Source organism: Cyanistes caeruleus, chromosome 7 (genome assembly GCF_971803275.1).
Source record: "Cyanistes caeruleus chromosome 7, bCyaCae1.hap1.1, whole genome shotgun sequence".
Classification (NCBI taxonomy): domain Eukaryota; kingdom Metazoa; phylum Chordata; class Aves; order Passeriformes; family Paridae; genus Cyanistes; species Cyanistes caeruleus.
In genome coordinates this window covers 20,727,560-20,750,010 of record NC_141707.1, presented here as the reverse complement: position 1 = coordinate 20,750,010, position 22,451 = coordinate 20,727,560, and the positions used below count along the sequence as shown (strand labels likewise).

At 36.9% G+C, this 22,451-nt stretch overlaps 1 protein-coding gene across 1 annotated transcript in view; it reads right to left on the bottom strand.

Annotated features, from left to right (window-relative positions):
- Window positions 1–22,451, bottom strand: part of LOC111931795 (dynein axonemal heavy chain beta-like) — a 41,055-nt gene that overhangs the window by 9,407 nt on the left and 9,197 nt on the right. Inside the window, exon 5 of the mRNA XM_086897835.1 lies at window positions 10,230–10,380. The gene's annotated coding sequence lies outside the window, so the exon portion shown is untranslated. The remainder of the gene's footprint in view (window positions 1–10,229; window positions 10,381–22,451) is intronic.

The following is a 22,451-nucleotide window of genomic DNA, read 5'->3' as shown; positions in this document are numbered from 1 at the left end:
CCTTCCTTCTGCACTGTGAACAGACTATCCTATTAAGCCAAACAAAATGTCACTCATGCACTGCTCATTATTTGTATGGAACAAGAGTGTCCAAGTAGTTTCTGATGCAGCAATATAAAACAGATTTTGTTTGAGAGCTAATAATACCTGACACTTGAACAGTCTTCCATCCAGTGATCTCAAACCATTTCACAGGCATTAATGAATTACATCTCACAACTGTGCTCTGACAAACAGGCTATTCCCATCTCACAAGTGGAGATAACTGAGGAGGTAAGAGAGGTAATTTGTTATTACAATGTCTCTCAGGGCCCAATTCTTCACTGTTGTATTTGAAGGGTTTCTGTCACTGGCTTTAAGCCAACACTGAGTAAATAACATTAAAGAGCTCTCAGATGTTCCAAGCATTACTCCTTTAATATGAGATCACTTCAGTTTATATAGCAGAGTATGTTCTCCTTGCCAACTGGGATACAGACACCTTTGGGGACATTTTATCTTATAATGTTAATTCATAAGTTACTAGAGAGAAGGACATTGTGTACTAAATGCCTCTACCATCATAAATTAAACCCAGTAACCCACCTTCTGGTTCTTTACATGTCTTCTTTACAAGAAGGAGGACTTGAGAGGAAGCTTTTTTTTTAAATCAGGACATGGAAAGTGTATTCTTTTGTAAAGAATTAAGGTGTGACCAGGAACATATCTTTCAGCACCACAAAAACCAGATAAGATCACAAAATAAGAGGAGAGTGAGAAGACAACTCTCACAAAATCCATGTCAAAGGACTTGGATAGTCTGATAACTACAATTAGTTTGTTAGAAAAATTGCTCTCCTCTTTGGAGTTGGTGAGGGATTTATAGACACCGGCCTACTACAACATCCAGCTGCTGCTTTTGAAATAAAAGAACAGGTCTGTGATTTGTTACCAGCCACCTACATGCATAAAATTCTGTCAGTGATGGGTTCTTTGCAGAACACTGGTTTGAAATGAGTCTCCATGCTAAAATGAACAATTAGACAGCTGCCACAAAGCCAGCATCATTTTGGCTCCACATCTGCACATCGCTCATCAGAACAGAGCCCATGTTTCGCTAGACTTTTGAATATCGTCTAAACGAACCTGTTGTAGAACAGTATGAGAAACCTCATGAAGGACTCAGGATTGTACAGAACACTGCCAGCCACAGCCATGACTGGAAGGCATCAACAAGAATTTTCAGAGTGGTCTTCATGTGAGAAATAGAATAAAATAACAGAAAACTTCATGGAGAACTTTCAATTATTACAGTGGCCATTTATTAGAACAGCATTTAAGCTCACCAGAAGTCCAGTACCCATTACACTTATTACTTTATCTTGGTAATTTACAAGGGCTATAACTTTGACAATTTTTTTTTTTTTTTTTTTGGTAACAAGAGATTTGTGCTCAGCTAGTTATGTCCTTGATAGTCCCAGAGGAAAGGTGAAGGTTAGGCACATAATGACCACTTTGAAAAAATGTCCACGGGTAAATTCAGCAAACAGAAATGAAACCACTTTTTTCAGTTCCTTTAACTTTCCAATTCCAGGAAGCTAAAGCTAAGAGGTATCAGCTTTGTTTTATAACATCCAATTATGTAACTACCACTATTTCTAGAGATACTGGCCTGTGAAAATTACTCTTTCTGTATATGAAGGAAGCAAATAACAAAACCCAAACAGTAAAACTTTGCTGTTTATGCATGAGAAGATTTTGAACCACTCAGTGAGTCATTTTATGAAGCAATTAACTTTCCTTTTTATGCAGATATTTTTTTCTTCGTCTGCCACCTTTTTAATAGTCCTTTGCATAAATTGTAAAATAATTTCTCATTCCCTCAGAAACAACAGCTGCATTGTGAACTCCTGAATTGGCATGTCTTTGGAATATATTATAATAATTCAGAAACTGCTGCCATTTCTGTCAAGCTTTCATTCATATGAAGGTTGCTTCAAATGTCCCATCCTCCCTCCCCCTTTCATTGCTATTGCTGATCTCAGATTGTCCAGTCACTTCCCTTGCTCTCCCAACTCCCTCTCCCGCCTCCAGTCTCAGCCCTTTCTCTCTAAAGCTCGACACAAATCTCCTTCCCTTGCCACTCCCTAGAACTGGCTCTCTGTAGCCTTCTCAGTTGAATTAGACACAAATGACTTGTCTTGACTTCCAAAGCCCTTTGTGGCCTATCTGCTCACCACTGACCCTCTCATGTTCAATATCAAAGGTCAGTGCTCGCTTCCAATTAGTCTGTGAGCCAAGGTACCTTCCTCTGACTGCAATGCCTTCAAAACAAGCCCAGTCATGCTCTTTCCTCTGCTGCCCCTCGCACGTGGGGAAGGAATTGTCTATCAGTATCTGCCTTTTTAAATCCCCCCCCTCAGATCTTCACTTTGCCCTCAGAAACCGCAGCAAGAGCCTGACTGTTCGTGTGTCAGGGCAACGCTCAGCAACACAACAGGAGCCTCCTCACTGGCGTCACTATTCTACGGGGAAATGCAGTTTTTGTGTGCCCTGTTTTGCAACTCAGTGGAGGAGCTGTGGCTGATAACTTGAGCTTTGTGGGTCCTAAAAAGCACAAAATATAATGAACAAGATAAATCATAATAGGGAAAGCATAGCTTATTGGTTTTTAGGACCCAGATGCAGGCATTGCGCAGCTCCCATCAGCTGAAAGTTGTTACTGAGTGAAAAGTCCTGGTCCATCACCTACAACTTCAGGGTGAACCTTTCTCATTTCAGACAGAGTTGCAAAGTCTGACCCTATTATATACAGCTTATGGTTCCAAGCTATATAAAGGTTGTAGAATTTCACAGATTTGATAGAAAGTTTGTTTTCTTGATCAATTCAGACTCTTGCCCAAATACTAAAGATTTTCACATGCTCAAAAGAAGTCACCAGTGTATATTATCTTGAGCAAATTTACTCACCTTGCCTCAGCATTTCTGTTGTAAATGGCTGTTTTGGCTGCAGTTTTCCCAAAATTTTAGACTGAGGTATGCACACAGGAAAAAAATCACTCTGATAAAGGTTATAAGTAACTGAAATTCTATTAGGTATCTGAAATTCATTCATATGAATAACCAAGAACATGGCCATACAATGGTAAGTTTGCCTTAAACTGATAGATGATGCTCCCAGATCCATTATTACAAATACAGTGGTTTATTATGGAGATAATTGTGGGTTGTTCAAGTGGAGGATGGAGATGTGTGTGGGAAGTAACAGAATGGAGGTAACTAAGTGAGTGGAGTGTAGGTGAATAGCTGAATGGCTTAACTGTTAATTTCCTTGGGGTTTTTTAACAATTTACATTAGTATGCAGAGAAGTGGGATCTAACTCAAAGAACTTTTCTGAGCAGAGAAAAAAATCACACACAATGTATACATAACCTTGTGAAATTTAGAAACTTGGTATTGCATTATGTAATTTCCTTGAACGTTGTAGCTTGTTGACAGAAAGGCCCTGCTGGGTTTCATAACCTGGAAAAGTAGCTTTCATGAAGTATGTTACTCTTCAAGAAATGAGCAACATTGCCATTTTCCTTCATACCACTGACACAATATTTAGCTCTGTCATTTAAATATAATTGCTCTATTTTTATGTTAGTGTTACTAATAAATGCAGATTGCAAGAGATAAGTAAGTTCTCTTAGAGTGATAAAGTGATAGTTTATTTAAAAAAGAAAGCTGACACTTACTGCATATTCTAAATTTTAAAAAAATTTACCATTGTAATGATGGCTTAGCTGTGGCAATGGTTCAAGGTTTTTGTGGTTTAGTATTCTTAATACTCCAGTGTAATCTACTCCAGTCATCCTTTACAGAGAAAAAAGATGGATTTTCAAGGATCACATCTTTCAAGATATGTGGAAATGCCCATTTTCCATCTTGAAAGTAATCATATATACAGATAGAGACAATGATACTTTGACTGGTATTTATAAACTGAATCTAGGAAAAAGTGCATGTTTCTGCTAAAACCTCATTTTTTTTCTTTTTCATGGCTAAATTCACTATACCCAGGAATCCCATAGTGCTGGTAAAATAGTCATCTTTAATGGGCATTTTATCCCTCTGGCAATCATAGCTGCAGCCTTTAGCACTGACATGAAGCCATCACTTAAAAACAGCTTGTCATTTTCCAGTGAACATAAAATATATACTTGGAAGTCAGAGGAAAAAAAAAATCCCAAACCTTCTAGCACCTTTTTCATTAACATATGTCAATGCATGTATATTTATTTTTGAACATATATAAAATGTGAAGACTTTTTGCTCCAGAATTTACATTCTCTTCTCCATGGTGAAATTCAATCCATGCCTGCCTGAATGTTGGTCAGTCAGATTTAGTCAGTCTTTATATTGGCAACACAGCTTTGACCTCTGAGTTCAAACAGCCATTCCTGGTGCACTGCAAGCAAGAATTTGTTCTCATGATGTCTCAGCCAACTACACTCTCCAGACCAATTAAATCTGGAGCTCATTTTGGCGCAGAGGGCAGAGGTCCAAGGAGATCAGGCAGAAGAACATTCTACAACAGCAGCCCCCAAACATCTTTTTCCCCTTGTCAAGCAGTGCTCTCCAGAATACTCCTTTCTCTGCTTCTGCCTGAGCTCATGAGGACTCAGTGCCATCTGAGGAGGGTGGCTGGTACTGGTATTGAGATAAATTAGTTCTTATAGAAGAAGAAACAGAAAATTCTGCTAATATCTATGTATGTTCTATGTTCCACTGAAAAACTGAATTGGGTTTAAAGTAATGAAGTAAGATACACTTTTTTTTAAGTAGGTATGTGTAAGTGTCTATCTGGATGTGTATAAAATCAGTTACTGCCTCGTCAAAAGGTCCATCAAAGTAAGTCCTTCCTAAATACTACCAGAGAACAGGAGGAACCTATACTTTCAAAAATGGGACATTGAAAGAAAAGTCGGAAGGGACAATGTGCTAAAAAGTAGCACACATGCTCCACCTGAAATTCGCTTTTTGGGGTTTTTTTTCTGCTTTCAAATATGACTGTTAAAAGTTATGCTGGCAAAGCCCTTTTAAAATCAAGATCATTTCAGCAGGTCTTACTGAGTCTGGTACTATTGTGCTTTGTCAGTTCAATTACTTTAAGTCAAAACTCAGTCATATTTATGACATGTTGTCAGTCTGTTTTGTGTTCATCATGAGATATTGGTGCAATTTTATCCATCTAAGATCTAGTCATAAATACTTCATGACTCTGCTATACAGACCAATTCATGATGCACCCAAGCATGTGCACAGCTGGATACAAATATGCATAATGCACAGAGTAAGGAGAAACAATAGAAAGGGACAGATCTAAAAATGAATGCATATTACATAGATCTGAAATTAAAAAACACAAACAAACCCACAAGACATTTCAAAAGGCAATTCAAAATGATAATATAGAGAGTGTTCTCAAAGTTATTGTGGAGGTTTGGTGCTCATTTAAAATCATTCACTTTTTTCAGGTTTGTCCGTTCCTCCTGGTTACCACCTTGTGCCTAGGCAATTCCAGCTGCCTCTCTGCTGGAAGCTGGATACCACTGCATTCAGATTTAGAATCATCTGGTCAGTGCCCACATCCTCACAAAATAGGAATTGCTCATTATTTCTCCTTCCTTCAGTTCAAAATAGTGTTCTGTTGGTCCTAACTTTAAGCACAAGTAGGTGTATTCTACCCTCCATTTTATTCATGATTCTGCCTTACTATGTGACAAGAACAGATCTGCTCTTCTTGAATCTTCAGAGTAAAAAGGGGAGGCTTTCTGCAGAATTATGAAAAATTCCTCTGAAATTTTTTCTCATCTCTAGCCCTGTGTGAATCACTTCAGAAAACCAGAAAGCAGCTTCAACACCAGACTTACATTCTTTGAGCAGTAAATACCTTATTTTCTCCCTTAGGCATCGTCCTGTAAATACTTAAACATGCAGTCATGTGAAACTAACCCCTTGGAAAACGCTGGATCACGCTTAGAACTGGGTCAAGTACAGATTACAGAAACAGAGAAGGGGATCAAATGACACTCAGCTGGTGAAGCTTTATGGAATCCTACAAGAGGTCAGAACTCAAATGCTATTATGTTTTGCTTCCTCTATTTCAGGAAATCTAAATAAATAACAAGAGAAGCTCACTGGACTTTCTTTAAAATTTGGAAAGAGGCATGGCTCCTGAATGCCATTGAAGAATTCCTGTATGAAGGTCAGCGCTTGGAGAATCTGATGGTGAACAGGAGAGAAAAGATTACAGAGTTATCCAAAACTATCCATCATCTGAATAAAGGGAAAGCAGCAGGTATTGATCAGTTCTCTGGAGAAATGTTGAAAGGAGGTGGAAGGTCAAAACATGGAAGTTACACTATCTTGGAAAGGAACGAAATCAAGATCAAATGACAAAGGCAGGACAATAGATTCTCACTGTACAATATACACAGCATGCATATTGTAGCACAGCTGAACTGAAATTTCACAAAGTGCACAAACACACAAATGCACCATGGAAATATATTGTATATCAAAAAGATGAGGCATATGAATGCCAAAATATGAAGTAGAACAAGGCAGAAGAAAAATAGCGAAAATCTTACACAGCCATAAGTATAAAAACCTGGGACATTTCTGGGACGCAGATCTGCAATTTCTATAAGTTATTGAACAGAATTTGTCAGACAGAAAAACCTGAATATACAAAATATATTTGAAGCAGATAAGAATTGTAGAAAGGATTTCTGCAAGACAAAGAAACACACTCCTTAAGGCACACATGCTTCTCTCATTTTACTTTTCAAAAGCTTTTCCCCCATTTGTGAACTGTTGCCAAGTAACTTTTCCTTGGTACCTGAGCTGAAGCTGCTGAGGCTGGGAAGGTTTGGTTCTTGCCACCTCTGTTCATCCCAGCACAACACAGGGAAGTGTATCAGACATTGGCTGTTAGTCAAGTGTGCTCTACCCTGAACGCTCCTGCCACAAATTCTGCACTACCTGGTTCAAGTGGGAACCTGACACTATGACATCTCGCAAATCAAGGAATTAATCTGAAAAAAAAAATAAAAAAAATAAAGGTCCAACTGCAGAGCAGAGATAATAAAAAAAAATGCTTGAAAAATGGCTTAAAACAGGCTGGAAAACTTGAGGAAGTATTTTGGAAAAATTATAGAGCATAAAACCACATGAAACAGGCTATGCTTACGTTCTTTTTTAATTAATCAGGATTGTAAAAACCACATGTTACTTAAAAGCCTGAAAAATTTTGTAATAAATTATTCTAGAAACATACTGGAAATTCGATGCCTCCAGTGTTAACTTATCAGAATTTTATTTCCTTCTATTTTTAAAGGAAAACAAACTATGAAGAATCCTATTTATTCCCATGACTAATGACTTTACAAACATCAAGTTTGGTCCAGTCACCTGGATTTTCCCTTAAGCCAACAGCATAGGTGAATAAGCATCTGGCAGAGATTCTAGGTTACTCTATATGTTAAATTACTGTTTTACAACTAAACACCTGCTGGGAGAATTGAAACAAATAGGTGAAGCATTTTTCACTGAACACTCTCTTCAACATCAACTCTTAGTGGTTCTCACCGTGATTCTAATTGGCAAAATAAATCTGGTGGGTGAAAACAGAACCACCTCAAACCAAGCTAACATTTTTTTTCCTTTGTTCAAGTCTCCAGAGCAGGAAAAAAAAAGCCTGTGCATTTTTGCTCCATGTTAAAATCCAGGGAAGGGCATTCTCACACAGACCTAAAATGTTTACACAAACACTATGCAAAAAGTGTTTGAGTTGCTTTCAGCAGCACAGTAACATAAATGAGATCTCATGTGCTTTCGAAATACTCTAGGTTGATTTTCTCCTTTATGCTGCCTTTACACTTGTATAACTCAGTCTGATTCAGTGCATTTACACTAACAAGGTAGAACTAGTACCATGTATCTGCCCACTGCATAAAAGTGTATTTGTTTTATGCCCATAATAGAGAGTCAGAGGTGATTGTGTTCAATCCTCTCTACTTCATATTAAGCATCAAATTTGTAATTTTTAATTTTGCCAAATTATATCCTACAACCTTCAGAAGTATGCTAGTAGTGCTTGGGCCTGTTAACTTTGGAAACATTATCAGAGATATGTTGGAACTTAGAGATGAAAATTAAGATAATTAAAATATTTTTCCAGTATCTTTGGAAAGCATAATAAAATATATGAGAAGAGCACTCAACTCATTTCTGGCATCACTTACACAAAGTTTAATTAAATCTTCCAGAAACACCTCTCTTCCTTTGCCCTGAAGAAAGGTGACTTGCTACAGAGTTTTTTTCCATTAGCTTTCTACTCTGGTGAGCTACTGCTGAAAGTCAGTGACTAAATTCACTTACACAAACACACACCTTTTCTTTTTACCCCAACTTGAAGCTAAGGCAGCTACTCTTAAGTACCCTTCAAAATCACTAAGAACATGATTTTACCATTCTGTCCTTCAAAGTTACTCTCCAGAAGCAAAAAAAGACTGAAACACTGTGATCTGAAGTGGAGTTTCTCTCCTTTACTGTTATACAAGGATTAAAAGGATGATTTTTACGAGGCATTCTATAACTAGATACTGAACGTTAAAAAAAAAATAAAAAAATCAATACATTGATTTTTCCTCACTAACAAAGATAATTTACCAAACACTGTGTTTATTACAATTCATTCTGCTGTGTTTCTGCCTGGTGGAGGTATTTTTCAATTTTAAAATGGAAAAAAGGAAAAAAGCTTTCATCATTCCTGCTCACTGTCCTTTCTCACCTTTAACTGTTGACAAGTTTTGTCAATGAAAAAATTGTTAGCCATTCCCTCTCAAATTTGCCTTGCTAAACCCTTGTAATTCTATGCCCGTAGGAAGAATTACACTCTCTACATTGTCTTGAGTAAACAACACAAATATCACCGGAAAGTACAAATATTCTCATCTAAAATATAAGATCATTACATAGAACTGTCAGCCTACTCTACAAATTCCCATCTGATCACTGGGATGTTAATTAGTGGGGAAGAAAACCTTGCAAAGGTTTTAGCACTTCTGATGTTGGAATCTCAGAGCACTCTACAGAATTAAGTAAATTCTGCCTCATAAGAGCCTTCCAAATTAAATTCTTAGCTGAAAGAAAAAAATCACATTTAGGGCAGAACCCCCATCCCTCCCTCACCCCAGCCCCAAAACTAAGGGCTATATTATGAATCTGCTCTTGCTTCTGGTAGAAATTATTTGAAAATTTAAATTAATTGGACTGCAGAAAATAGCTGGATACCACTGGAGGAGAAGCTGTTCACAGTGCAACTGCAATGACAGCCAAAGTTTCATGCTATTTCCCCTAAAAAGTCACTGAGAAACATACTGGGTAGCTTGGAATAAGAGCCAGCATTCTTTTTTTCCCCAAGTCAAAAAATGTTCTGCTAGAACCAGCCTAAAAGATAATGTAGGCCAGCCACTTTACAAAAACAGGTATTATGCTAGACACATTGCTTAGATTTCCAGTAAGGTTTTCCTGATGCCTCCAGGTAGCCTGAGATATTGTCAAGTTGCTTCTAGAATCATATTTTTAAAATAATTCTCAAAATAAATTTTTTATGGAAATTATACCAGCTTCCTTTTCTGTTCTCCCTCCCATCCTTTCACTTGTGTTTTTAAACTGCAAGCTTTTTAAAGCAGTAACTGCTTCTAAATATGATTGCATATTAACTCACAGAACCTTCCCCTTTGAAGTTTTCAGATGGTATTATAGAGCAAATAATCCTAGAGAGCTTTAGTTTATTTTTCTGCTCTAGTCAAACTTTCAGTTTCTTAATCATATTGAAAACAATCAGTCCTAGTCTCAGTTTTCCTTAAAACAATATTCTAACCATGAAATATTACTGATTTCCTGCCATATTTTAACATTATTGCAACTCCTCTCACAAGATACAGTCAAATGATACTTCAAGACTTGGTTTTATCTGACTCAAACATTAGAGAAAATGAAGAAAGGTTCTTCTTCTTCACTTTTATTTATTTATTTTTTGTTAACAGGTGCTTTTGATTCACTAAAAGCTTTCCATCCTCTCTTCTAATCATTTTCCTCATCTTTAGGCTTATTCTCACCTAGAACAGGCTCTTTCAACGTTCTTCCACTACTTCAATCAGAGTGATGGTGGTACTGACTTGGAGTTACTCACCTTCTTGGGCTTGGATGACAGTTAATTTTGTGCTTTTACCCAGAATTTCACCACAGGTACCTCATTTTCTCAATTCATCTTCTGTGAATTCCTTTCTCCAGTGATCATCTCTAGCAGATTTTACCTCAAATGTGAATGTAAACAATGATCCCTGAAATAGTGAAAGCACAAAAGGGGGTGAGCACGTACAGTGGTGAAAAAACATTAATTCTGTTTCTTTTATGTCATCTTTAAAACTTACAGCTGAAATGTAAAAGGTCTGGTTATCAACCACAGGCCACAGTTGGAGAGAAAACATCTCCCTCTGCAATGATAACCTGACACTTGCTTCAGGATCAGAAAGAGATCCAAAGGTTGCATTTGTTTTAATATATCCTTTCAATATTTTCTTTTTCACTCCGAAATATGAGAAATACAAACAGGAAAATGTCTTTTCTTCCTAATGAAGTTTTTCTGGACATGTCACTTAAATGTTTTCATCAGAAAATACTATTGCATTTGTTTTAGTTGGTATTTTTTATTCTTTTGTGTGACCTTTTGCAAAAGCAGTTCTTTCTTTCTTGTCAAGTGCACTTGTGAAATGCTTTTCCTAATTTCTGACATTTTTAGACTGTCAAAATTCCTCTGGAATATACTTCTTTTTTGAAGACGGTGCAGATTTAATTTAGAATGAGCGAAAAAAAAAGGAGGAAGTAGCAAAAAGAGAGAAAAGTCAAGAAACTGCGAATGAAAATTTTGAAATCAGGACCGTTTTCTAAAATAAAAATGTATACTAAAATTTCCATATGTGTTTTACTAGAAATTACTCATTTTAAAAGATATATAAATTTTTCAAATTTATGCAGGGATGGAAATATTCTTCTGTCAGAAATGGCATTGTAGACCAAAGTTATAACAAATTATAGGAATTCACTTCTAAACTGTCACATTTACTTTTTCAGTCTCTTTTTCCATATTTCCTCTTGCCCTCTCCTATGACTTCTTTTCATGCACTTGCTCCCTTCTTTTTAGAAATAACCTTATGTTTCTTGTCCCTGTAAGCTTTTAGTTAATATCTTCCTATATAATATATCTCCATACCTTGGCTCCATCACCTCTAATATTTCCTTCTTCACTTTGTTTTATTCCATCTTTTCTGTCTCTTCTGTTTATTCCCTAGTTCCCTCATCACCAATTCTTCACTCAATTCTCCACTGTGTTCTCAATAAAAAGTGCTGGTGTCTGTTCCTGTTGGGACTGGCTTTCTTTTCCTACCTGCAATCCACCTCCAAATACTTGTACATTGGGTAAGGAAGGGAAAGGGAAAAGAAGTCTTTCTTTCTGTGATGCTCCTCAGTGATGTCTGCCTGCTTTCTTTCAAATTTGAGCTTGCCTAAAGTGGTGAACAAAGTGCGGAACTGCTCGGCCAAACACTGCCGCCAACCCTGGTGTCATGCTCTGGCTGCACGTGGGGTCCCAGCAGCACAAACTATTCACACAGTCACATTCTCCTGCTCTGAAATCAGCCTCCAAGAGCCATGAACCTAACTGGGATGATGTGAGCAGTGTTGTTTCCAGACAGAGATACTTTGCAGAGCTCTGTACTTCACCCATGTCCAGGTGACAAGATCCACCTTCACCGCTTCTCAGATATGGTTTCCTTGCAGCAAATCTGAGGTTATACCAACTGATCAGCTAAAAGTTAATTTCCAAGCCCAGGAATAGATTTTTCTGAATTACTAAAGGGAACAAAATGAAGCCTTCTATTTCCATGTTCAGTATGAATGGGAAAGCAGAATAAAATAAGATGTGAGTCTTCCTTTTTCATGGTTTTCCTCCCTGTGGAGAATTTTCATTTTATATTTTATTTTAAGTGGGAAGAGAGTCGATCTTGATGTCAATGGTATCAGGGTGGTGCCATGGGACCCCTCTCAGTCAACGTCTCTAGGTACAGTACAAATAATAAGTAATAATCTCGGCAATATCCAAATTTCTAAGAGAATTTTTGGAAATAGTATCACGGAGATTAAATGCTACTTCTAATTTTTTAATCAGTTTCTCACAGACAGCAATGCACAGGTGCCCTGACCTTAAACTTAGGTAATTATTATAATTAAAGAGCTAATACTCCATTCACAAATGTCTGCGGCACTATCTCTATTGTCTAAACCCCATTATTGTGCATGTAGTTCCTCTTCTGCTCCCGGTTTCTTTGGAACTCTTCCAAGATTTACTCAGTTATTGTTTAAAGCCTTTCTCAGTATGTTAGTCTGTTGGTGTTTTGTGCTCTGCATCCGATGACTTATGGATCATTCCAGTTTTGGAGAGATATTTTCTATATCCATTCAAAAATATTATCCATCCCATATTCAGTAAATATGCTACTCCTCTAATCCATAATTTCTGTTAGTCACTCCAGGACACTCCACAAATAAATTGATCCTTGCTTTATTATGCTGAGTAAATTAGACAAATGAATGTTTTGTAAAACTTGCAGCCTTTTGTGTTCCCTTGAGTCACTGTTTGTCTCACACCTTGTATTTTTTATTTCCTTTTTCAGTGAGCATTGCCCATATACCTCAGTTGTATTTACTGAATTATTTGGTCTAATTCTGTCACCAGAATGAAATCTATGCAAATAAAAACTTACTCAGTGTGCCTGTCAAGCCATATTCTTTTCCAACCACAAATTTCTGGCCAAATGAATTTTAAGTAGTTTTAGCTGTGGGATGGGAAGGAGGTACTGAAGAGAAATATTTAATTTTAATTTCAGACATTCTAAAGAAAATGAATGTATTGATTAAAAGAAAGCAGTACCTCTCTCCTCCTTTACCTTACAGCCCATCTTGAATAGAAAAAAAAGTTGGTTCAATTTTTTTATTTTTTTGCCTGAGGGGTTTTGAACCATATCTCCTGGAAAACTATCTAACTACCATGTTTTAGAATTTTCATATTCTAGGATAAAGACACTCTCAATCTCTCCTGCTGGTGCTATTCCACTTGGTTTAATACACTCAAATATTCTGAGGCAAGTGAAAATGACTCAGTAACAAAGTTTCTGGTACTCCTGTGGAAAATGGGGCCTCAGGGTTCAAGTCTTTGCTTCAATAAATATCTAAATATTTTTAAACAAAGCAGAATTTTAACAGGAAAAAATGAAGGAATTTAAACCAAAGTGTGACACACTACAAACCTCCAAGACATTCTCCTGGATAGTGACAACTCGTGAGGAGGAGAGAGTATGGAGCCCAGGCCTTTGACAGATGAAGCACAAAACAAAAAATGGAGATTCACTGATTTTGTGAAACTAGTGTGGACAACGGTTTTTCTCAGTAAACACATATTCAGCTACTATATGGTGATCTCGCTGATAGTTCTGGCACAATAGAAGATGCACTTTAGTTTAAAAAAACATGCAGAAATGCTAATCAAACCCTATACTTAATTTTGGGTAATCATAACAATAGTAAAATGTATGTCCTTACAAAAGAAGCTTGGGGAAAGGAAGGAAGAATTTCTGCCAAACTATGTCCTCAGAGGTTAGAATTTGTGAGTTTTCATTATCATGGAAAATAGTTACCAGTGTGGTGGTGGCAGGCAGGACAAGAAGTAAACAGGAAAGGGGTTGTATATACTACCACCAAATAATGTTTTTGAAAAATAAGTATTACTGGTCAACAAATGTATTGCTGTTCCATACAACAGGTGAAGGATAGATACCTACTTTGGATATGTAACCTGAAGTTCCATTTCCTGTGAAGTATAGATCTTATTATCTTATCACATAATGATATTTCCATATAATCCATATATAAACAATTTGAAAAATGACATTTTGTATAATTTTTAGGGGAAGAAGAAAACATGCAGGGGTCTGCTTTTGCTTCACAGAGGCTTAAGTACTTGCTTCAGTCAGACCCGTCACAATGTACCTAATTTAAAACAAAAATCCAGTTAGAAAAGACATTTATAAAGCTTGCCAAGGAACACTCAAATTACATGTACTACTCCATGGGAGAACTAGTGTAAGCAACATCAAGTTTATCTGTTAAAATTTTTACTGTCATGTTCCTGAGCCTTCCTCCTGCAAAACATGAGCCCCTTTTTTCAAAAGAACTCCTGGATATTTTCTGAAATTATGTGTTCTTTTATTCATAAAGTGTTCATTAATTAAAGCAAGGCAATATTGTAAGCAGAGATGCATCTGTTACTCCTAGGAGTCTCCAGGACAAATTCTGTTTTGGTGACGTCTGTTTTACTATTGTCCTAACGGAGCAAATGGCTAAAGACCGAGTTCTTTCTGATGTACACATGTTATATATGCAATTAAGTCTTGCTATAGTAAAGAATCACTGTCAGCAGAGATTATTTTAATGGATGTACAGTATTACTTTAAACTAAGTCTTCACCATCTGTTCATCTTAATTACAAATGCAAAACCAACATATCTTACATTAGCATCAGAAAATGGGGAAATATCAGTGACTGAAATGTCCATATATACTCTTTGTGCAATACTGCATGCATCTGTGCCATTTTTCGTCTCCTCTTCCAAGCAACACAAATTGGGAAGAGGGGGAGGAAAGAAGGGGCTAGAATTATTCCTCACAGATAATTTTCTGGCATGGATGAATATTTTTCTGGCAAACAAGGATTCATTATGAAACATTTCAATATATTATGCTTTAGAATGATTTCCAAAAGTATGTACTTGCACTTGTACCTCATTCTAGCTCTTTCTAGCTGCCAGATTATCAGGGAAAATGAAAGAAACAGCCAACACATGCTAATGCCATCTAATAAATCACAAAAACGAAGGTAAAAGAATATGCAAGGAATATTCTGAATTATACCAAACTAAGATGTAATAAGGAAGTAAAATTTAAAAATACAGCTCTAGACTTCTGACATGATTTTATTTTGTATAGACAAGATAGAATTATAGAAAATAATAAAATATGTGATAGTACAGCCTGTCTATAATCTGCTGCAGTTTGGTAGCTGGCTACTAGATATTTGGTCCCCAACTCTGCATAACTAGGGAAGCAGAATGACAACAGACTCAGTTAAGTTTGCTGACTTGAAAGTACTTTGCCATCCCCTTGTTGACTCAGTTTATCTGGAAATCTGTTGTACTTCGTGGCACAGAAACATACATCCTGACAAGATTATGATCTGGACTGAAGGAAAAGTCAGGGGAAAATTATAAGCTAGTATCTTGCAAGATGCTAATATGTGCCAGAAAACTAATAAAAAAAAATCAAAAAAAACTCAACAAAACACCCTGGCAAAGATTCCATCACCCTCAAATTTTCTATCTAGTTCTCATGAAATGTGACAATCAACTTTTAACATCTTACAACCAAGATGTGTCCAAATTCAAAACTCTGATTTGGCATGTCTGTCCTGAGATAATCCATGGACAGAAATATACAAGAAACATAAGTGATGATATTGTTCTCTACTTTACACATAAGAAAATATGCAAGAGAAATCCAATTCCAAACTGGAGAGACCACGTTAGAAGACAATATTTTTTGGTTTTTTTTGAGTCTTATTACTAAATGATAAGCACTTCAAAGAGATGGTTGTCATTGTGTCAATAAGTAGGACAATGAAACTCAGATAGGATGCAGGACTAGTTGATCTATAAACTCTGTATCAGTTGCAATTGTTTAAAACTACAGCGTAAAGAAAAAAATTCATGGAATTATCTAATAAATATATTAGTGGAAATGGGTTTGGATCATATTTCTAAATAAATTTTTACTTTAAAAGTTGTCAAGAAAACACCATAAATCATTAATGCCGGTAATTTGTACTAGGGAAATGTGTATGGCTTTACATTACACCATCTTACATAACAATACCAAATATGAAAATCAAAACTGCTCTGTAATAAACAGCATTTTTACTGATTGCACATGATTATGTTAAGCAGCTTCTCCTAACAGTGTCACAGAGGTGATTTAATAGCTCCTATAACTAATCTTCCCAGATGACCTCTCCCCTCTGCTGATGAAGCCTATTCAAAACCTACTGCCCTTTGCTCATTTTACCATCTTTTATTTCCGAACTGTTTTGATCATAGATACTTCTGGCAAAATTCTTCCTTCCTATGAACAAATTTTCTTTGGACATCTCAGCTCACCTATGTGAGTGATGTAAAAGGAAACATGTCCTTACCATTGTTCTCATTACTATTATTTCCCTGAAGCAACCACATCAATAAGTATAAGAAATCATTCATCAGGTACGTGACAACTGTACAAGTACTGCAGTTTCCAGCCTCTTTCTACCAGCACCGATCAAATAGTGGCTCTGAGAAGGAAATTCACACAGTTCCTTTTTAACAAACAAATGAAAACTCCTAGAAATACCAAACCAGAAAAGAATATCTTAAAACGTTGCCACCAAATTCAAATCATGTAGAGAAAACCTCTTGTGTAAAACCGAATATGCACGCACTCAGAATACACAGAATGCTGCGAACCACTGTCAACTTAAAAAACCAACCCAAACCCTGGAAGGAGTTAAGGAGCAAGTGATATCGTTATAGGTGGAAGAGGATGACATTCCAAGTTATTATCAAGGTCAAGAAGGGGGAAGAGGAGCGGCGCGGGGCGATCCCGGCGGAGGCAGAGTCCCTAGGGGGCACTGCGCAATTAATATTGGCGGAGCCGGCCACGGCCACAAAGACGGGGCTGCTGCCCAAAAACGTGAACAAGCGTTTTGTTCTGACAGCAGCTTCCCGATGACACTAGGAACCCCCACTATTTGTCCTTATAGCATAACGAACTGCTTTCCATCGTAAATATTTCCCTCTAGGATTGTTTAATATTCTAGTGAAACGCGGGAGTTGCAGAATGTATGGACAACAACCAGACAGAATGAAAGAACAGCAATAAAATACTCCTCTTTGGGTGGAGGGGACAGGTAGAAAGAAGATCAAATAAGTGTTAAAGTCGTCTTGATTATAAAGGTAAAGTAAAACGCGAGTCTTTATATATATATTATATATAATTATTTGGTGCATAATAAAAAAAAGAGCTACTGTTGAGTTTATAAAACAAATTAAATCCTCGATACAATGAGATTATTCTGATTCATCTTCAGTACTGAACGATTTTTCATAGGGTAAACAAGTCAAATTTGTGGGTTTTTTTCTACATGAAAATGCAACACTTACAGTGTCTGCCTTACAAAACCAGCAAATACAGAAGCACCTTTATTCTTGAGCTTTAAACTCAGAGCTAGTGATCAGAGCAGGCTCGAAGAATGCTGAGAGTGTACCTGCACTATGCAGGACTGCCAGCCAATAAAACCGTGATTTCAGTTTGAATTATGTAGGTGCCAGGACACAGCCACCTTGGAAGTGAGCACTTTAACTGGGTGCCTCTATGCTGTGTGTATATCTGCAAGTGGGGATGAAATCACATTTTTTACCTTGAAGATGTAGGTATGGGAGTCTATCCATATCAAATAGCATGATACGAAAGGCAAAAATACAGACCTTTCATATGAAATTCCCTATTGCTTTTCCTGATCCCAAGTTAGAGCTGATAATTAACATTTATGATTTTTTGTTTACACTAAACCCCTGTTTTGGAAACAGAAGGCAAGTAAGGAAATGAGTGCTGTTGGACAAGATTTTATATTTCCTCTGCCACTTGTTTGTTCTCCTTGAGGACTTATGCCCTTCTCTAATAGTTTTAGCCACAATCTTCCAATTCAGTCCTCTAAACATGAGGTTCCACATGAAATGCTATCCTGCCATGAAGGTTGCTGTATAAAAGCCACTTCTGGAAACGTCACATAAACCATCAGCTTTGCATTACCTTGTATTTAGAGCAGGTTTAAAGCAGGCTGGAAAATTCAGACTTGCAACTTTATGAGAAACACTTGAAAAATAATTTTACTTATTAGCAAAAGTTACACAGTTTCAAGCTTTCCCAAAGAAGGGGCAGAGGAATTAGTTTTGAGATAATCAAAATATTTTGGAAATTTCAAAATAATACCATGCCAAGAAGTTGAGTTGGTACCAGCTTTAGAGCAAGGAGCCCAGTATGCTTGGAAGCTTAGCTTATGTCTTTTAACAATTCTTCAAAACCAACACAAGACATTTTGGTTGCCATCAGCCTGGGGTTTTGAGCCAAAATTTGCTTCATTGTTACCTATCAAAGTAGTTGTAAGAGGTTCAGTAAAAGCACCATGAGTCTACCTGATTCTAAAATTAAAGTAAAAAATAGACAAATATACCAGTATCAGTCTTCAAAAAGCATTGCCTTCAGCCTGGTGCTGTGAGACTATTACCCACCAGACACATAGGAGCAAACTCTGTAATTACAAAATTTTGCTGATGAGAAAAGCAGAAAATCTTTTCTCTGGTGATTTTACTTCTGATATTCGGGACTCCATTTTATAGTGCTCTTTCATCATTGACTACATTTTATTTTGCACTGCAAATATAAAATATTCATTTTATTTCTATAACTCTAGGCATACTCCTAGTAAAAGAACTGTATTTGAAGCCTTTCTATTAATGTAAAAATAATAACTTAGACATTAATACAACTATAGTTTTGCTGAACATGTATTTTGAGAAATATTGTAATATTTTTACTTTGTCAGTCAATAAATGTCACATTATTTCCTATTAATTTCCAATAGATTAAATAATGCTAGTTTCTTCTTACTACACCATACTTGGAGGCAATTTCTCTGTAATGCAGGACCCAAGGATTTGAAGAATTTTATTTTGATGAACATGATGAGTTAATTAGAAGCAATATTCCCTGTCACCTCAGAACAAAAGCTAGTCACAAGTAACCTTGAAACACTATCTATTTCATGGAACTGTGTAAACAAGGAGCTGACAACTTTTACAGGGCAATTGGTAAGATTATATGTTTCTTTCCTAAATTACAGATAAACTGTGATAGTAGGAACACAGTAGGAGCTGGGAACAGGCATTTAGGTTTCACCTAGCCACTTGTCTGGTACCTATCACCTGTCTGTGAGGTGGTGGCATCCCAGCTTGTGCTGAGTCTCACAGAGCTAAGAACTGGGATCTGCTTCCTCTCACAGCGTTTCTCTCACACCACAGCCTTCACCCCCTGCCTGGGCTGCCCCTCATTTGTCATGGATCCCTGCACTCTGTTAGGAATGGGTGTAATAGGTTGCTGAATGATGGTCTGAATTTGGGATAGGTGCCCAAACAACATAAACATGGAAGTTAAATTAGCATTCCTTACAAAGGCTGAGAAAAATAAAAAAGAAAAGAGGAGATGAGAAAGTATGCCCACATGTGGTGACCAGCCTTCTTCATTTGCCTTCTGACATTGATTACTGATGGAATGTACTCACAAGAACAGCCTATGTATGAAACCAGACAAATCACAGAGCAGTATTCCAAGGTCAAAATTTGAAGGCTCTGCAATGATGGGGAGAAGAACCATAGAATCACTAAAGCTGGAAAAGACCTCTAAGACCATCAAGTCCAACCACTAATACAGAAAGAAACCCCACAATCTGCTGCTCAACTTTAATCCCACTGCTGGCACCCAATCTGACTCGGGTCATTTCTTGTGAAAAGCAAACACTCTCTCCTTGCTGGCATTTGGGAGTCACCAATGCTTTGTGATCTGTTGCAATGTAACATCACAGCAATCCAAAACCCATACCCTGACCTTCCCCTTGAGGTCTGGAGACTTAATAATATTCCACTGAGCTGTGAAAGACTGCCAAACAGTATAGGCTTTGCTTGATACTACTTCAAACTCTAATTAAGAAAGTATTGCCACAAGAAGTCTCAAGAATTCAGCTGATAATTATAAAAATAGGACTAAGAGTATTTATTTTGGCATGATAGCAGGCATTCTTAAGATATGTGAACTTTCAAAAGCAGTGGACTAGAATATAGTAGTAAAATCTCCATAAACTGATCCAAGCTGATCCAACTGATCCTGAACTTCTGTGATTCCCAGAGCATCCAGGGGGAACAAAATTAAGGTTTTTGACTGAGTCCTGCTTTGCATTTTGTGTTAATTCACCTTCTCTAAATGTAGTTTTTCTTAAGAAAACGAATTTGCTTTATTTCCGTTCTCATTCAGTAATAATATTTTATCTCTGTTGATTCAAAGCTGGAAATTTTCACTAGCCAGTTGCAAAACAAATTGAGAGGTTGAAAGGTCACAGAGATGTTAAGTTCATCCAGGTTTCTGAACAACCCCAAATCCCACAAGGCCATGTTAAAAAAACTAAAACCAAAACCCAAAAAAAAAACATTTATAGCCATGAAAAAAAAAAGTTTCTCTTATGTGAGTTACTGGAATTCCTATTTGAATAAAATATCAAGTTCTAGCTGTGAGTGAGGAGGTTCTCTTCTTTTGACAGAGAGGCAGCACAACAAACTTTTCAGCTATCTTAGACTGCATGACATCTGGCTCCAGGCTCAGTGCAGTTTCTACATGCACTGCTTCCTGTCACAGTAATTAAGTGCATTTTTCTTGATTAACAGAAATCCAAACAAGATAAAGAGCTAATTTGCTTTCTGCTTTGGGTCCCAGTGGATGAAGCCTGTATGTATTTCTTGGAGGTTCTTCATCATTTAGCACTGAGATAAATCCAATGACACTCCTGAGAATAATATAAACGGGTAATTTTTGGATGCACCAAGATTTTTGTAATAAGACAGTTTACTTAAATTTATACTAAAGTCATTTTAGGTTTGAGGAGATGAAAGGAAGGAGCCAATGTGAACAGAAATGTTTTCTTATTTTACCTTGCTCTGAAATGGGAGAGGTGCAAATTTTGAGTGTGAGAGTGTGCCTGCAATTCAAAGCTGATACCGATTTAGATTTGTATGAGAAACAGAGGGTGAAGCAACAAGTACAAAACAAATCTAACCAAGGCCATTTTACTATTAAAACTATGTGGAATATGTGAGCACCCAGCAAAAGCAATGAGTATTTTGTTCTGAGAAATGGACATGGAAATCCTTGGTTGTATGAACAATCCGAAATTAAATGACATAATGACTATCTGACAAATTTTGTAGGAAAAAAAATAATAAATCATTAAAATAATTACATTGAACTGGTGCAGAATTTAGCATCAAATCTCAGCACAAAAATAAAGTCTGTATTGGAATGGAAAGTCAAACCACTTTATCGAGTGCTTGTCAGATTTAGAAACATGGAACGTATGCCACAGAAATTCTTCCAGAAGTTGTTTTAGTAAATTTCCTTTTAAAACACATTCTCTCTACCCAACTACTCTTTTAATTTTTTTTTCAAAACCCTCTGAGTCATAAGTGCATCATACTAACTGCTCTTATATGAGACGACACCTTGGAATACATTAAGCAGGTGACAGATGATGCACCACACTATCCCCTTTGCAAAATATGGGGCTAATTTAACAGCATTAAATAAATCTCTTTTCTAAAGCTCTGTGTATGTTTCTAACATGCAGAGCTTTTTTGTTGTTGTGTTTTGGGATTTTTAGTATCCTTCATTTCCTATGCACATAAAATGGAGAAGGTTCAAAGCCTCTGTAACATTGAAATAAGGAGTTTTGACATACCTGGGTGGCTCAGTCTGCCTCAGGGCTCTTCAGTACATTTGACATGACCGGTAGCAGGCCAGTGGGTCACGATGAGAAGGAGCCAACAATTCACAGTGAGTGAAGGCTTCTTGGAAGCATTACAAGCAAAACTGGTCACAGCTCATATTAAAACTGTGATAAATGCCTGGGGTACTCAGCATATATCCCTAAACGTGGGAGGTTATTTTTAATACTCTTGCAGGTCACCTTTAAATGAATTTGCACATCAGTGATTAACTGCTAGAGCACATGTTATATGTATCAGAAGTAAGGAAACTTACATGTGCTGTGTGGCAGCCTTAGACAACATGATTCATTGCAGCATGAAGTTCATTGGAGTGCTCTCATGATTCTGTTAAAATTCTGGTCAGCTCCTCCCAATCAGATACTGGGAAGTAACGAGGTTCTCCAACACCATGGGCAAAGTGGCAGTAAATTAGTGGCTTATGGATAAATATGTGCTCATCAACACCCTGGTGCTAACAATATAGAGATATAAACAAGTATTCACCCAGCATATTAACCCTTTATCACAATTGTCTTTTTTTGTGTGTGCACATATGAAGTCTAAATAGTATTTTCATTTATTTTCTGTCAGACTCCGGCTGCATGCCATTTCTAGAAGTTCTGGCTGCT